Raw genomic sequence first — 17,939 nt, forward strand, 5'->3', positions numbered from 1 at the left:
AAACGCATAGCGACATGTATCCATCATTACTGTGTCCAGTAGTTACGGCCCTAAAACCCCCTGTGCTCCACTGGTTCATCCCTCCCTCCCCACTCCTTCTGAACCCCTGGTAACCACAGATTTCTTACTGTCTCCATAGTTGGGGTGCTTTCAGAATGTCATGTAGTTGGAATCACACAGTACGTAGCCTTTTCAGATTGGCTTCTCTCACTTAGCAATATGGATTTAAGGGTTCTCCCCTATCTTTTCAAGGCTTGTTTGTTCTTTACTTTTTTTTTTTTTTTTTTGCGTTACACGGGCCTCTCACTGCTGTGGCCTCTCCCGTCACGGAGCACAGGCTCCGGACGTGCAGGCCCAGCGGCCATGGCTCACGGGCCCAGCCGCTCCGCGGCATGTGGGATCTTCCCGGACCGGGGCACGAACCCGTGTCCCCTGCAATGGCAGGTGGACTCTCAACCACTGCGCCACCAGGGAAGCCCTGTTCTTTTCCTTTTATTGCTAAATAACATTCCACCATATGGATGCATCACTTATTGAAGGACATCTTGGTTGCTTCCAAGTTTTAGCAATCATGAACAAAACTGCTTTTGTCATACATTTTGATATTTAATACAAATTTAGCAGTCTTTTGCTTTTTTTTTTAATTTTAGTCTTTTGCTTTTTGCTTCCTGTGTCTACTTTAAGAAAACCAACACCATCAACACATTATCCTACATTTTTTCTAACATACTTATAGATATTTATGTTAATTCATCTGGAATTTATCTTGGTGAATGGTGTCAAGTAAGGATCTAACTTAATTTTTTTTAATGAGTTGTTAATTGCTCTGAACACTTATAGAAGGGTCTGTTCTTTCGCCAATGATTTCTGATAACACCTTTATACCACACTGCAAGCCTCACATTACACGAGTCTATTCCTAACTCATTCTGTGCCATGGATCTCTCTCTGTTCCTGCGGGAATGCCACACTATTTTTTTGTTTTGCTGTGCCACATGGTTTGTGGGTCCTAGTTCCCTGACCAGGGATTGAACCCAGGCCCCCAGAAGTGGAAGCTCAGAGTCCTAACCGCTGGACCGTCAGGAAATTCCCGCCCTCTGTTTTTTTAATCATTGTAACTTACGGTGGAGTCTGTTAGCTGGAAGGACAGGTCTCTCTTCCTTTCAGCCCATTGCTCATTCCCTCTAGAAGTGCTACCCTACCCAGAACCTTGCTCCCTCTGTGTGGCAGGACCCCTTCTTTAGCCCCACGCCAACCCCACCCACTGCCCTGTTCCCTTTCTGAAGGCAGGACTTGCTTTCCAAACCCCCAGCTGTTGTAACGGTCAGCTTCTTCCTCACCATGTCTGTCCAGATGCTATCCAAGTTATCTGATCTGTCAGTGCCTTGGTTCTCTCATCTATAAAGTGGGGATAACAGTAGACATAGGTAATTCCAGAGAACATCCACTAAAGAAGGAAAACATTCATGAGAACAACTACTCCATGTACTAGGACAACGGGGACAGAAGAGTATTTTAATACAAAAACTACCAACCAAACCCAGAAGCTGGACCCAGCCTGTTGGCAGAATAATTAATTTTCCAAATTGTTAGTTTAGAAATGCATTGATTTCTCAATTGAATCCCATTTATTCCCAAATATGAAAGGCCATGCTTTAAGACAATTCAATAAATGAAAATTACAAATCATTCAAAGATCGGCTGGTGAGATTTTCTGATTGCATTCTAACGATTCTGCTTTTAAAACAATAGAGCTCTCAATCAAGTTTCTGGAAGCATGTTTGCTCTGTAAAGTGAGGTCCCCCACCAGGAGCATCTGCTGTAACAATCCTCGGCAGAAGGAATTGTTTCCAGCTCATTCTGAATTAAAAAGTGACTTTCTGCTGAGTTATGGTACCTCCTAAATCAGTGGCAACTAAACGAACGCAGCTTTCTGTGCTGCTTCTGCTGCTTCCTGGCATGGACTCACACCACGAAACTCACAGCTGTAAAGCTCTCATCCTGTGGTTTCTGGAATCTCCCGACTCCTGACACCAGAAATGGGCTTCTCAGCGCCTGTGGTGAGCCAGGCATGGCTCCTCCCTGCCCCTTCGGGACCTTGGAGAGCACTGACAGGTGGGGGACGCTGGCTGAGGGCTCAGAGCTGGGCTGGGTGTGATGCCATCCAGAACCCAAGGCAAAAAGAGCTGCCATGACCCCCAGGCCTGCCCTCCGCGGGTCAGACTGAGGAAGCCGAAATCTGTTGTCAAGGCCGGAGGGGCTGGTGTCGGGGCCAGAATTAAGAGCCGGAGTCAGGAGAGTCAAAAGGTGAGCCCACAGTAAAGCAGGGGTGAAACAAAGGGAAAGGGAGGGTCTGGTTGCCAGCTCTGTCTCTTACAAGCTTGGGTAGATTACCTTGCCCGTCTGTGCCTCAGTTTCCCCAACTGTAATATGGGGATAATAATAATGCCTGCCTCACAGATTGATATGAGGACTAAGTGGCTTATACTGTAAAGCACTTAGAATAGTGCTTGGCAGGTAATAAGCCCTACATGTTTCAATGAATGAATGAATGAATGTATGTTTGAGACTCACTACGTAGGCCTCACTACGTAGAGACGCGTCAGGAAGGCAGGCGAGGACCAGGTCATCCAGGACCTTGTAGGTCACAGTGAGGAATCTGGCTCTCTTCTAGGTACTATGGGAAGCCATAGTAGAGGGCCGAAGCAGGGGCCTCATTTATGTTTTCAGATCATTCTGATTACTGTGTGAAGACAGATGATGGAAGCTGAGGTAACGAAGGGCGCCCAGGCCGAGCTGCTGCTGCTTGGTCGAAAGTTGTTGCCAGCTCTGGGGCAGGTTTCGAAGGTGGAGTCCACAGGACCTGCTGATGGGCTGGGTGTGAGGGATCAGGGCTACCCAGAGATTGGGATGACCTTGGGGTCTGCGTTTGGGCTATTGGGCAGACGACGGTGCCACTCGTGAAGATGAAGAAGACGGAGGAAGTTGTCTGGGTGGGTCAAACCCCATTTGCGCTACATTCACTTGAAATGCCTACTTTATACCCAAGCTGAGACAACACAGCAGCACTTGGGTGCACAAGTTTGGGGTCCAGGGGGTAGTCAGAGCTGGAGATTTAAATGCGTACGGACATGGGCCTAGAGGAGGCCTGTAGGGAGAGAAGAGAAGGGCCGGGATGGAGCCAACATCCAGTGCTGAGCAGAACAGGCGGAGCCAGCAGAGGAGGGTGAGGCCCAGAGGCCCAGGCAGCAGGAGGAGAACCGGCGCGCGGCATTGCCGGGGCCAGGAGGAGGGTGCATATCGAGGGGGAGGAAGTGGTTTGTTAGATCAGAGATGAAGACAGGGAAGTGACTGCTGGATGTGCCAACATGGAGGCCATGGGGGACAGATGCTCCACGGAATACGCTGAGCAGCGGACAGAAAATAGTCAAAAACGGTTCGAGAGAAGACGTCCAAACCGCTGCATGGAGAAGCAGAGAAATGGGGTGATAGCTGGAGCAGGCCTGGGGTTCAGGGAGGGATCCTGAAGAGGGGAGATATAGGATGCTCCTGCGTTTACCCAGAGTGCTTGAGTAGACAGGGGGAGCCTGAGGGTGCGGAGGAGCCGGACAGCAACCGTAGAAGCAAGGGAGAGAGAAGGTTCTGGAAGACGATGAGAGCAGGGATGCTTGGCCCAAGGGAACGGGAAGCAGGGCGTGCGAGTGAAGATCCCAGTACTGGGGCGGCTTTGCCTCTCCCTCGCCCCAATGAGGCCAGGCCACCAGCCGAGAGCGAGACGGCGGATGTAGGAGTTTTGAGGAGCCAGGAGATGGTGTGAAATGGTCCTTTCAGAGCGTGGGAAAGCACAGAAAAACCGTGGCAGTGCGTGTGGCCGGCGGGGCAGTGCTGCTGCGTGTGAGGCCTGAGCTCAGGAATTGAAAGTGAGACCGGGCAGCATGGCCAAGGGATTCGGGTGCGGGGAGAGGAGTCAGCCTGGCCATGCAGAGCGGTGTCTCCTGGGTCTGGAGGACACACAGGAGGGCCAAGCGGTGATGCCTCCCCCCAAGATAGGGATACAGAGCAATGATGCCCAAGTGAGTTCCAGAACTCCTCTTGCCTGCAGCCCCACTTCTCTTTTGCAGGGTTTGTATGTATTATGTTAGTGGCATGCTCAGTTTAATTGAGATGGCAGAGGAATCAGCTGATGAATTAATTTATAATAGAGTTTATCATTAAAGATGCTGTTCAAGAAGTTATTCCTCAGAACACTCGGGGAGCGTTCATGTCTAAACAAACATTCCGTGTACGTGGGCACTGGCCTGGATTTGCCAACATCCCATGCATGTCATGTCAGGGACGTAAGACAGAGGGGCCTGTGGGGACTTGGAGGAAGCTGAAACCAGATGAGGTGAGGCACAAAGGTAGCAAAGGGAAACCCCTGCTAGGGCAGCCTGACTTTCAGTTAGTCGCTGAGCATGTATTGAGCACCTGCTATGTACCAGGCCTCCTTCTAGCTGGGGGAATATGACTGGGAATGAGAGACCTGGCTTTCAATGCTCTCAGGGAGGTGAGAGACAGAAAACTGGGGACTACTGTGTGGCAGGGCAGCCAACGGGGGAGGCCCGCGGCCTGCGGGAACCCTAGCTGGGCTCCTAGGCCAGGTTTAGGTGGGGAGGTCAGGAAATGCGTCTAGAGGGGGTGACATCCAAGCAGGAGGGTGGACCAGGCAGTGGAGCAGCTCTAGCAGAGCCCACAGGCAAAGTGGTTTGGTGGGGCCTTAATGGGCCGTTAGGTAGAGCATGTGGGTGGAGAGAGAGGCTGCTGGAAGGGTAAACAAGATGCTGCATGGAAAATTCTGAAGCCATCCTGGGAGTTCAGGCTTTCTCCTGAGGGCAATGGGCAGGAATTGCATAATTGGTAAGTTCAGGGCAAGAACCAGGCGGCCTTTTTTAAAGCCCTCTCTTCCTGCTGGTGGAGGACAGATTGGCAAGAAGGTGGGAGCAGAGAGGTCCAGGAGGTGCAGCTGCAGTGAGAGGACGAGGCCAGGCCAAGGGTGCTGAGATTAAGAGGTGGCAAGCCAGTGGCTGGAGGGAGTCACATCTGGCACCGCTGAGATGGATGGATTCCCAGCAAAGCCTCAGGGCACTGGAGAGCCCTGACTCAGGAATGGGGACGGACTGGGAGAAGCTGGTGGGACTGACCCAATTAACATCAGCCCTAAAACTTCCTCCCACAGAAAGAAAACTTGGAGATCTTAAGGGCTGGTATTTCATGACACCAATCAACTGGGGGCAGACGGAAAAAGAAATCCCTTACCTATGCAGATCCAACACATCCATCCAGACGTTTGCCCCGACAGGGGCTAAGGGCTGACTCTCCCTTCTGCCCTTTGGCCTGGGGAGGACCCCAGCCCGCCCTCCGCGAGGCCTGCACTTAAAACCATCCCCAAGAAGCTGAGCTGATGCTGTTTAAAGCTCGCCCGGATCTATTTTTAAAGAACAGGCTATTTTTAGATACCCTGCAGAGACTCCTCAGCCTCTCTTGGTAGCATATTTCAGGCTTTAAAAAGCTCTTCCTTACGCGTAACCTAAATCTTTCCAGCGCCAATTGAAGCTAATTTCTTGCTCTGCCCTCTGAGGACAAGGGGGTTGGGGAGTAAGCTGGTTGGCATCTCCCTGAGAAGAACCTTCCCGGAGCCCTCAACTCTGTCTTCTCGGCACTAGATCATTCCAATCACTCTGCCCTTGCTCCAAAGGTCTCCTTCTGGGCCCCTTGAGTTACCAGCACCACTCCTGATTGGATTCTGCCCATTTCTCTATTTGCTTTTTCAAGTGAAGTGGCCCAGATCAGAGGTGGCATTTAATGAGGGACCAAGGTTTACTGAACCCTCACCAGCCTCGTCCTCCACCCGGCTGCCCCCATCCAGCCCTGAGACGATGAACGGGCTAAGACAGACCCCTCACCCGGGGGCGGGGGACGTCTAGAATGAGGCCACGCCCCCAGTTCCCAGTGAATCTTGGGGTGGCCCGGGGCAACTTGGTGGTGGGTGATTTTTTTTTATATTAGTGGGTATGTCCCCATACCCTCCTTCATTAGGGTAACTAGATATAAGACCTCGATGGCCTCGGCTATCACAGACGACTGAGAAAACAAGAATCAAACCCCTGGCTTTGGGGATTTCAAAAGCCTACATGCAGGGGCTTCCCTGGTGGCGCAGTGGTTGAGAGTCCGCCTGCCGATGCAGGGAACACGGGTTCGTGCCCCGGTCCGGGAGGATCCCACATGCCGCGGAGCGGCTGGGCCCGTGAGTCATGGCCGCTGAGCTTGTGCGTCCGGAGCCTGTGCTCCGCAACGGGAGAGGCCGCAACAGTGAGAGGCCCGCGTACCGCAAAAAAAGCTTACATGCAGGTGTTCAAAGAAAAGGTTTGGAAGCATATATGATCAAGCAGTCCCTCCTAACCTCCACCTGGAGACCAGGTAAAGTTGCCCGCCTGGGGGGAGGAAGAAGAGGAGGAGGAGAGGATAGTGGGTCCCAGGAGAGAATGGACGCAACGATGCAGGCGTGAGCAGGGCAGCCCCCGAGGGGGCCCAGCCTCCCCTTTATTCCCGGGAACACAGGGGAGTGAAGTGGCCTCCACGAAGGGCCCTGTCCCCGTCTGGGTGGACCGGGAACATCCTGGGAGTCGGGCCACGTGCTCACAGACAGCGCCAGTACATCCTGTTCAGGACGATTGCTGTCTGCCTGTGTCCCGGCCCTCGACTCCCGTAGGACTCTTCACGTGGACAACCCCACTGTGACAGCCCTGGATGCCCCTAAGCCCCCCAGGATGGAGGGTCGGCCCTCTGGCCTAGAGGATGATGGTGCGAGGAAGAGGAGAAAGTCCCCCAGCCCGTGCTTGGGTGGGACTGAGTAAAACACGCTGGGAACCTCACACAGACATCCAGGCAGAGGCCGGAGGCCCCCTTCACAGATACACACACCCAAGTCACAGTCCTGCCCCTCTCCCACATCTCCACCCCGGAAATCCATGCGCCACGGCACGGGGTCTTGACATTCCACCCAAGCCTTGGACTTGGGCTGCCTCTGTGGGGAGCAGCCCTGACCCTGTGAAACTGAGCAGAACCCTGTGGGGCTCCTGTACACAAAAGCCTTTCTGGGTCCCCCATTTCTTGATTACAGGAAATAGGCTTCATTCAGCCTCTATGACCTTCCCTCAGTTCCAAAGGGTAGGTTTAAACAGTTGCTAATTAGGGAAGGGACCGGATGGGGAGACAAGGGATGCAGAGACAAGGGAGGAACAGTCAAGAAACAACAGTGCAGCCTTGGGGCAGGGTCCTGGTTCCCCCTTAAGGGATACACATAAGAATATCTTTGAGCTGTTTTGCAGATACTGAAACTCCCACCAGGTGGGAGAAGTTAACTGTATGCTGCTCACAAGCACGTAGACCCCAGACCGGTTGCAACCAGAAGGTGGATGAGGCTGACTCCCGGTTACCTCACTGCCAACCAATCAGAAGAATGTCCACCAGCTGACCACACCCTCTTGGAACCATTACTGTAAAACTCCTCACTACCCCTCCAGGTCGGGACACACAGTTTTGAGGGCCTTAGCCCGCTGTGGACCCCTTTGCCTAACAAAGCAATAAAAGCTATTCTTTTCTACTTCACCCCAAACTGTCTCTGAGATTTAATCTGGTGTTGGGGTACAGAGGCCGGATTTGGCTTCACCTGGGCGTGATGTTCCCAACCACATGTCTGCCACGTGGCCCCTTCTCCGAGGCTCCCAGCCAGCCCCACCTGCAGCCTCTAGTCCCTGCTGCTAAACGGAAATCCCTGAGGATCCCTGAGCACTTAGCGCAGGGTCCGGAGCAGTGGGGGCAAGGATCAGATTACAGGGTAGAGGAGACAGCCAGGGCAGATGGCCCTCTCAAGGCTTAATCACTGCTCACCTCTCCACTGCCCTACTAGGTACAGTGGCTGAGAGTGAGAGGGACCATATCACCGATTGCCCAAGCCAGGACACCTTGGAGATGAAAGGGATGTAACTAAAACTTACCCTGGGACAAGAGGAATACGAGCTCTTGACAATGGTGGTAGATAAATGAATGAGGGAATGAGCCCCAATCTCTCCAGGGATCCCCCTTCTACCTGTGGATGCCCCTAACCTTTACCGAGGGCTTTCCCTCTGCCAAGGACTTTGACACCTGCTGTTTCTCTGACGGGGACAGACTCCCCTTATGGTGTCCATCCCACAAGTGAGATAAAAAAAGTTCACCAAGGAGAGGTTACGTGCCTGACCGACACTGGGGAATCCGGGAACAGAATCCACATCTTGTTTTTTGCCCAAAACTTCCTTCTTTCCTTCCTTCCTTCCTTGCTTCATTGCTTCCTTCCTTCCGTCTGCACGTAACAACGGAGCCCCTACTATGAGCCAGCACTGTGCTAGGGGCTGGAGAAAGAGATAAATGAGACAGATGTGGCCCCTGCCTGCTTGAAGGTCTAGTTGGGGAGACAGACACAAGCAGAAAACAACTGCCAAGGGTCAGAGAGTTAGGAGGTAGGAGGGTCAGGGGCCATAGGACCTGACATCTGGAGTCCTCTGCTCCGGGGGTCAGGGAAGGCGTCCCTGGGGCGGGTATTCCAGCTGAGCCTGAAGGATGAGGCGCAGTTAACCAGGGCAGAGCTGCCCAGGTATGGGGCATACCTCCCTGGGGTGCTCAAGCTTATTTTAGATCAGGAGTTCTAAGCCTCAGCACTACTGGCATCTGGGCTCAGATAACCCTTAGCTGCGGGGGTGAGCTGCCCTGGGCATGGCAGGTTATTTACTCATTACATGCCAGGAGCATTCACCTCCCGGCTCCCCTAGTTGTGACAACCCAAAACGTCTCCAGATGTTGGGACTTCCCTGGTGTTCCAATGGCTAAGACTCCATGCTCCCAATGCACGGGGCCTGGATTCGATCCCTGCTCAGGGAACTAGATCTCACACGCATGCTGCAACTAAGAAGTCCTCATGCCGCAAATAAGGAGCCCGCATGCCACAACTAAGACCCGGCACAGCCAAATAAATAAATAAATAATCAAAATGTCTCCAGATGTTACCATATGGCCCCGGGGGTGGGGAGGGAGCTGACAGTGCAAAACCACCCTACCCCCCACACCCCGGTGAGACCACCGTTTTAAATGCTACATAAACGTCTTTACAATGGTAATGTTTTTATTTTTACAGATTTACAATTCCCTTCTATTTACTGCAAGGGATATTGGCTTTTTATTTCCAAAAGTGATCTGAAGCTTCCTTGCTGGATACATTTAAATTTCAAAAAAAGTGAGTGATTTAGAGGAAAAAAATGCTAAGTAAATAATGGCACATGGATGTGGCTATAGTCGTGGAGGAAGAATGCCCAGGCCTGAGGGCTGAGAAATGCTGAGTCAGGTGAGAGTGGGGCGTGTGGCACCCAAGGAAGCTAGCTGAAGGCTGGTGTGTGTGTGTGTGTGTGTGTGTGTGTGTGTGTGTGAGATGCTTGGGAATGCCCCAGGGCATGCCATCCTGGAGAGCACAGCCTTTCCCTCTGGAGTTCAAGGCCAGCTTTCCTCCTGCCTGGCAACGGATTCTCTCTCTGGGGTTGGGCACCAGAAGAAGGAATTGGCTAAACTTTGGGGGCCCAAGTGGTATGAAAGATAAGAATCTTTAAACACCAGAAGCACACTCTTTGAGGCAAGATGCTCGCGTTATGAAAGGCATTGGGAGCCCTGAGCCGCTGGAGGCAGAGCCAGCGCACTGGACAATCCCATCTCACTGTCCTTCTGGGGCACGTGTTCATAGAGGCCACTAGGCAGACCCCCTCCTTTTGGCTTTTTTCTCTTTCTACCTCTGGCTCTGTCTCTCTCTTTCTTCTATTTCTGCCTTTGACTCTCATTCTGTGTCTGGCGCTCGCTCTCTCTCTCTCTCTCTCTCTCTCTCTCTCACTTTCTCATTGCCCCAGGAATATCTAGATACATGAACCCAAGTTATAAGCAGGAATAGTCACTGTACTCAGGTCTCATGCAGTGAGCCCCCACTTCCCCTCCCACTTAGCCCATGAGGGACCCTGGCCTTCACAGAGAAACCTGGGGTGGGTTTGGGGCTGAAGTTTCAGGCCCACGCCTCACCCCCTGCCCGCTGCCTCTTTCCACCTCAGCACAGAGTGAGCGGAGACCTTCATAAGCAGCCTCGAGAACTTTCCTCCCAGGGCTACCCTTCCATGCCTCCATCACATTAGCTGAAATGCAAAGCCGACACTTCTGGCCGGTTAGCTCTTAAGTGCTCTGACTTCCCTGCAGCGATGCTATGATACCATGCAATTAATTTCACTGCCTGGGAAGCTGCCTGTGCACTAGGAAAATGAGATGCCTTACTGCAGAACCTCTAGAGAACAAAACCTCTGCACAGCCCTTCCCTTCCCTGGGCACTCTACAGTTTGTAAAGCACTCAACTGTCCCATATCTCATATAATCCTTGCCTCATCCCAAGAAGGCTAGGTTTGGTGACACCCTATTTAACAAATGAGAAAGTGAAGCTCAGAGAGGTAAAGCAATCCACCCAGCAAAGCACAGCATGAAAGGAGTGTGTTTGAGTCCAGGTCTGCCCAACTCCAAGTCCAGACGTTTTACCACTCCATCATAGCCCTTTCCATCCATTCATTCAGTCAACACATATTTATTAGGTACTTACTGTGTACCGGGCTCTCTTCATGGTTCAGGATATAAAGGAGTACGTAAGATGAGCGAGGTCCCTGCCCTCCCGGAGCTGATAGTCTTATGAAGGAAGATAGAAAATAAACACAGAAGCATCTAAAATTTAGAGTTTAGAAGACTTCCCTGGTGGTCCAGTGGTTAAGAATCTGCCTTCCAGGGCTTCCCTGGTGGCGCAGTGGTTGAGAGTCCGCCTGCTGATGCAGGGGACATGGGTTCGTGCCCCGGTCCTCCCACAGGCCGCAGAGCGGCTGGGCCCGTGAGCCATGGCCGTTGAGCCTGTGCGTCCGGAGCCTGTGCTCCGCAATGGGAGAGGCCACAGCAGTGAGAGGCCCGCGTACCACAAAAAAAAAAAAAAAAAAAAGAATCTGCCTTCCAATGCAGGGGACGCGGGTTCAATCCCTGGTCGGGGAACTAAGATCCCACATGCCATGGAGCAACTAAGCCTGCGCTGCAACTACTGAGCCCGTGTGCCAAAACTAGAGAGCCTGCACGCCACAACTACTGAGCCCGCGTGCTCTGGACCCTGCGCACCACAACTCGAGAGAAGCCCGCGAGCTACAGCAAAGAGCCTGCTTGCCGCAACGAAAGATCACGCAGGCCTCAACAAAGCTTCCGCGTGCCACAACTAAGACCCAACGCAGCCAAATAAATAAATTAATTCAAAGAAATAAATTAAAATAAAATTCAGAGTTTAGTAAATGCTGTGAAGGAAAAGAGGGGCCATGAGGAAAAGAGAGATTGGGTAGTTAGTCTGGTCAAGGAAGTCAGGGCAGGCACGTCTAGGAAGGTGACATTTAAACCGAGACCTGAATGTTTTGAAGATTTGGGGAAGAGAGGCTTAGGCGAAGATGAGGGCAAGCACAGAGGCCTGGAGATGGGATGGAAGCCAGCTGTCCTCAGTCCAAGAGGCCAAGAGGGCAGGCGCCTCACCTCCACAGCGGCAGGGAGGTGGGGTTACGAGCTGGGAGGAGGTGGGGGCAGAGCACTCTCAGCCCCTCCTCCTTCGTGAGTGATGTTGGCTCTGGGGGTCTCTCCGCAGGCCCCCTTCCTGACCTGGCTCAGGAGGACTCAGAGGGGCCCAGACGCCAATGGACCGCAAGCCCCACTGGGCCCACTTCTGTCCTGGGACAGGAGCTAAGATGGGAGCCTTCAAGACTGGGACCCGGCCACGCACGGCCAGGGTGATGGGAGGACGGAGCTGGAGGGAGACAGCGCAACAAGCCCGGAGCTGGATGTCGAGGGGCTGCCCCAGTCACCCCCCGGCGGCGCTAAGAGCTCCCTCGGGGTGAGAGGCTGGGATTGCCTGGGGCGCTCTTGGAGGACAGGATGTGTCACGCACATCACTGCGGGGGGTGGGGGGGCCGGACACCACTGCCTTTGCTCTTATCGGCCCAGTGCCCCTGTGCCTAAGACCTTCAGCTTTCCTCCTCTGCTCCTCCCTCAGACAGGAATGGGTTTTGCAGCCCATCTTCCAAGGAAGGCCTCGGACTCAGGCAGGTGCCCCCACTGGGGCTCCCCGGGTGCTGAGAGCAGACGTTAGGGCTGGGGGTTCCTCAGGCCACGGGGGGTCAGCTGTGTCTGCGAGCTATGGAGGAGCAGAGGCAAGTGAGGGGTGTTTTGTTTTGTTTTGTTTCACTGTTCAAGGTTTATTTATTGTTCTAGTTGGTATAACACTTAGTTGTCTGCATTATTTATGTTGATTTTTCTTTTTTACATTACATGGCAATGTACACTATTCTGATGCATATAGTACATAAAATACAATTCTTTAGAACAGTTATGCACAAGACATGCAATACTGGATTTATAATCAATCCCAGGATGTGATTAACTGGAGAAAAAAAGAGTTGGACTAGGCATCTTGGCTAAAGGAACCAGAAGTTATATAACACAGAGTTAAATACACATCTGGTTTGAAGGGCAACTGTAGCATCTGCAACATGGTCAGTGGTACCTTTTGAGGAAGTAGAACTATTTTACACGAACCAGGTTAGGACCACACAGATAAGTGCCATGCAGCATCAGGACAGAGCTGCAGGGTTTTATGAACCGTTCCTATTGCTAACGCTAGGAAACCGATGTTTGTCCTGGGCTGTCCTAACATTACTGCTTTAGTCACAGTTCAGATATAAGGGACACTATGCACAACCTCCATTTCCTGGCCACGTCCCTCAGGGTCCAGCTTCCCCTGGGCCAGTGCCTGGCCCCCCTCATGTTTCCCCAGAGACCAGGCCCCTGAGTACCTGGCATCCGTTGCTACACCCACTCTGCTAAGTAGCTTAAAAGCACTAGAACCAAGCAGTTCCAGGACTGTGGGTTTTACTTCCAATCTTTATTAAAATTCTTGCTTCCTCCTATCCCCCCCCAAAGCCCAATTGCCGCCCGGCTCTGTGTCTGGGACCAGCCTCATTTGTATGAAAGGCCCAGTGGGCTGCACATTCCCCCAGTCCTCGCTTCCAAAAGCATGCAAAGGATGTGGCAGAATTTCAATCACCACGACCAGCCTCGGCGAGGTCAAGGACAGACACAGCCTGCGCCCTCGGCACCACCTCCTGAAGACACACCGGCTGCCGCCCAGCTGACAGGTCCTGGTTCCCTTTTAGAATCTTCAGACCCCTCTGCAGGTCCCTGACTTGCTTCTAACACTCCAACTCATTCATTCAGCTAACATTTGTGAAGCGTTCTCTATACGCAAAGCGTTGGATCAGCCCCTGGGGATACAGCTGTGACTACGGCACGGCCATTCCCCCAAGGCTAAGGAGGAGAACAACATAAATAGTGAAGGAAGATCAATGATTACAAATACCAAAATAGAAGTATATACAGCCACGCTCGAAAACCGGCAGCCCAGGAGCTGAATCCAACCTGCAGATGTTGGCTAGAGCTGTAAAAATGATGACTTTTTTTTGGCCAACATTTTTAAATCTGGAGGATTTCCGTTAAAATATGGGAGTTTGGCCTCCTCTTGTAAAAATCAGAAACTGTGGCAACACTGGGTCCGCATTTCCCCTCGGTGACCCTCAGCTGGAGCTGATCAGAGCCATGCTGTTTAGTGAAGACCTGCGGTGGCCGAGCCTCACAGGCTGCACGGCGCCCATGGGGCCACCGTCCCCCTGTACGCTGCCTTTGCCGACCCTGTAATATTCCCACCCACTCACGCATCCACTTTTCCTTCCGGGCCACTCAAGGCATTTACATTTTCAACCCCTGCAAAGGACTGGAGGGAGAGAAGGGGTCAGTGTTACGTGGGCTTGGGGGGCTTGGAAGGGGAAGCGAGCTTCGAGCTGGGTCAGGAAGGATCAGCGTGTGTTCACCAAGAGGGGGCAGGGGGAGGCGGGGAAGAAGGAGAAAGGCAGCCTGGACAAGAGCCCAGGCAAAGGCAGGGAAGAGAGAAACAGCCAGTTCTGGGCCTCCCGGTCCTGCTGAGTGGCATTGGCTGCTCTGATGGGGCTCCTGACTCAGGAATGTCCCAGCTGTGCTTCTCCTCTCCTGGGACCTGCCACGGACAGGAGAGAGCAAGGCTACAAGTGACGCAGACCACAAAGTGTAGGGGACATAAAAAGGGGAGGTTTCCAACCATATCATCTGTAAGCCACCTTGTAACTCTTACTGGAATTTTTTTTAAACTTCTTATTCTGAGATAATCATAGAGTCACAGGAAGTTGCAAAGAAATGTACAAGGACGTCTCATGCACCCTTCCCCCGGTGTTAACGCTTACCCACCTTGCATGGTCCTAGGGCACAATATCAAAGCCAAAAAATTGACCATGGCGCCATCCATAGTTGACTCAGATTTCACTAGTTCTGCATGCACCCGTTAAGTGTGTGTGTGTGCGTGTGTGTGTGTGTTCACTTGTGTAGCCTGGCATAAACACCACCACAGTCAAGATACTCAACTGCACCATCACTAGACCCCATCACGTTCGTTGCCTCTTACTAGACACACCCAGCTGCCCCCCATCCCTCATCCCTGATAACCACCAATCTGTTCTCCATCTCTGGAGATACATTTGTTACATAAATGGAATCATGCAATATGTATCTTTTTGAGATTGGCTTTGCTGGCTCAGCACAATTTCCTTGAGGTCCATCCAAACTATTGTGCGTAGCAGCAGTGGTTCTTTTTTTCTTTTTCTTTCTTTTTTCTGAGTAATGTTCAGTGGGATGGATGTGCGCAATTTGTTTATTTACTCACTCACTGAAAGACATTTGGTTAGTTTCCAGTTCGGGGCTATTACAGATAAAGCCGCTATGAACACTCCTGTACAAGTTCCTGTGTGAAAATAAGTCTTCTTTTCTCTGGGATCAATGCCCAGGAGTGCAATTCCTGGGTCTCCTGGTAAGTCTTACGGTCAATCCATCTTTACTTTTGAAAATAACTGCTGAACTATTTTCCAGAGCGGCTGTACCATTTTACATTCCCACCAACAATGTACACAGTGATCAACTTCCTTGATAACTGGGCTTTTATTTGAAAACAAAAACTTAGAGTTCTTACCAGGAACCCAACCTTTCTGCAGTCTCAACCTTTCTGAGCGACCCCAGGACTTTGACACCCAGGCATCCCATCATTGTCAGCCTTGGACAATGCCCGTCTCCTCCCTCTGCCACTCCCAGGCCATAAGTTCATAGAAATTGGGCACCAGGCCCTGATCAGGTCTGCAGCCCTGGGTCCAGCATAGGCACAGTGCATAGCAGGTACTCTGTGAAGGAAATTAAATTGCACAGAAAGACTAAGCAAGTCAGCAAAGACCCACAGCCAACAAGTCGGTTAGAGAGGAGGGTAGATGCCAGGCCCCCAGGTCCCGGGGCCATGGCTTAACTCACCTCCAGGCAGGCTCTACATGAAAGTGCTCAGGGCTAAAAGGTCACCGTCATCCTAGTACATGCAAAAAAATAAAAATCTAACTGTGTAGAAAGCACAGATGTACATCATGTGTGTAAACAGATACATAGTGTATCTGTGGAGTTAAGATCTCATGAAGGGAGGGGCAATTAGGAAAAGAAAGTGTAAAACGTGGAACAAGAGTGAATGTAAGGTTGAGAAACGCTGTCCTGGCTGCACATCTTGGCCTTCGACCTGTGAGTCAGAGGGAGGGCTCCTGACTGGCAGAGCAGACCTTCCAAAAAGGCACTCTGACTATCTCGCTCCCCTGATCTAGAACCATCACTGGCTCCCCACTGCCTCCAGGGGAGAGTCTGAACTGCCCAGTATGGCCGCCTCTCAAACCTCATCTCGACCCACAGTGCCCACACCCACCACTCACGTTGCAGCTGCAGGAAACTCCAGATTCACCTGCACCCTCCAAGCTCTGCCATGCCTCCTTGCCTGCACACCTGCTGTTCCTTCTGCCTGAAATGCCTTCCCCCGATTCCTTACCTGATCTTCCTTCAAGGAGCAGTCAACCTGTCCCCTGTGTGAAGGCTCCTTCGCCTTTCCAGACGCTCCAGGTGGCCTGCAGTGCTGTGTTCACCCTCCTATGGCATCTCTAACACATCAGATTGTCACGAAGGTATGTCCTGGATGGTTTCTCCAGGCTAGACTCTGAGTTCCCTGGAGACAGGGGTTGCGTCTTACTCACCTGCAGCATTTAACGGGCATCTCAAGTTAGTATGCCCCAGATCTAAACTCCTGATCCCCCAAACGTTCCACCCACCCCGTCTGCCCAACCTGACTGAAGGAGACTCCATCCTTTCAGTGGCTCAAATCCCTCTCTCTCTAAATCTCTCTCTTAATGTCCATCTCCATCTCCCCTACATCGGATTCATCAGTGCAGTCTGTTGTTTCTACCTCTGAAACACATCCAGAAGCTAACCACCTCTCACGCTTCCACCACTGACCCCCCAAATCTAAACACCCACATTTCTCACCTGGACCGTCGTGGTAGCCTCCTCACTGGTCTCCCTGCTTCTGCCCTTCTCAACAAAGCAGCCACTGTGTTCCCTCTAAGACTAGATCAGATCATGCTTCTCTGATCAGAACACTTCAATGGCTCTCGATCTCCTTGGGGTCAAAGCCAAAGTCCTCATAAAGGATAAAGCGGCCGACAAGGACTCCACAATCTAACCCCCGCTCTTCCTGGTCTTTCTCTACCTTCTAGCACTTTCCACTTTGCTCATGCCACCCCAAACAGGTGGCTTCCATTCCTCAGGAAACACCAGGAACACTGCTACCCCAGGGCCTTTGTACTTACTGTCCCTTCACTCTGAAATGCCCTTCCCCAGTAGTCCCACAACTCCCTCACTTCTTCCAAGTCTCTACTGAAATGTACAATACCTCTGCTGAGAGGCCTTTCCTGACCACCCTGTCTACAACAGCCCCTTCTTCCATCACTCTCTATGCCCTTACTTTATTTTTGTCAAAGCATGTTTCATCACCTGACATTATATCATCATATTATCTTTGTTTATCTAATTATATGTCCATCTCCTCCACCAGATTGAAGAACAGTGATTTTGTCTGGGTTTTTTTTTGTTTGTTTTTTGCGGTACGCGGGCCTCTCACTGCCGTGGCCTCTCCCATTGTGGAGCACAGGCTCCGGACGCGCAGGCTCAGCGGCCACGGCTCACGGGCCCAGCCGCTCCGCGGCATGTGGGATCTTCCCGGACCGGGGCACGAACCCGTGTCCCCTGCATCGGCAGGCAGACTCTCAACCACTGCGCCACCAGGGAAGCCCGATTTTGTCTGTTTTGATCACTGTTGTATTTCCCAGATCTAGAGCAGGGGTTGGCAAACTGTGCCCCACCCACCAAACGTGGCTGGTAGTCTGTTTTTGTAAACAAGGTTCTTTTCCTCCCAGTTTTACTGAGATATAATTGACAGATAACATTGTATTCATTTGAGGTAATTGGTGATTTGCTATATCAAATCACCTGATGATTTGATATTTGTATGTATAAATGGTCCCCAATTTATGATTTTTCAACTTCACAGTGGTGTGAAAGTGACAGGCACTCAGAATTCTGAATTTCTCTTTTCCCAGGCTAGGGACACGTGCTTCTTTCGTGATGCTGGGCAGCTCCCAGGCAGCCACGCAATCACGAGGGTAAACAACCGATACACTTAGAACCATTCTGTACCCAGGCAACCATTCTGGTTTTCACCTTCAGTACAATATGCAATAAATTACATGAAATATTCAACACTTTATTATGAAATAGGCTTTGTGTTAGACAATTCTGCCCAACTGCCAGCCAATGTAAGTGTTCTGAGCATGTTCAAG

At 51.6% G+C, this 17,939-nt stretch overlaps 1 protein-coding gene across 2 annotated transcripts in view; it reads right to left on the reverse strand.

Annotated features, from left to right (window-relative positions):
• The window catches only part of GSG1L (GSG1 like), a 217,980-nt gene that overhangs the window by 45,049 nt on the left and 154,992 nt on the right, over positions 1-17,939 (reverse strand). The gene's annotated exons all lie outside the window — the stretch shown is intronic.

Source organism: Delphinus delphis, chromosome 15, assembly GCF_949987515.2.
Source record: "Delphinus delphis chromosome 15, mDelDel1.2, whole genome shotgun sequence".
NCBI lineage: Eukaryota > Metazoa > Chordata > Mammalia > Artiodactyla > Delphinidae > Delphinus > Delphinus delphis.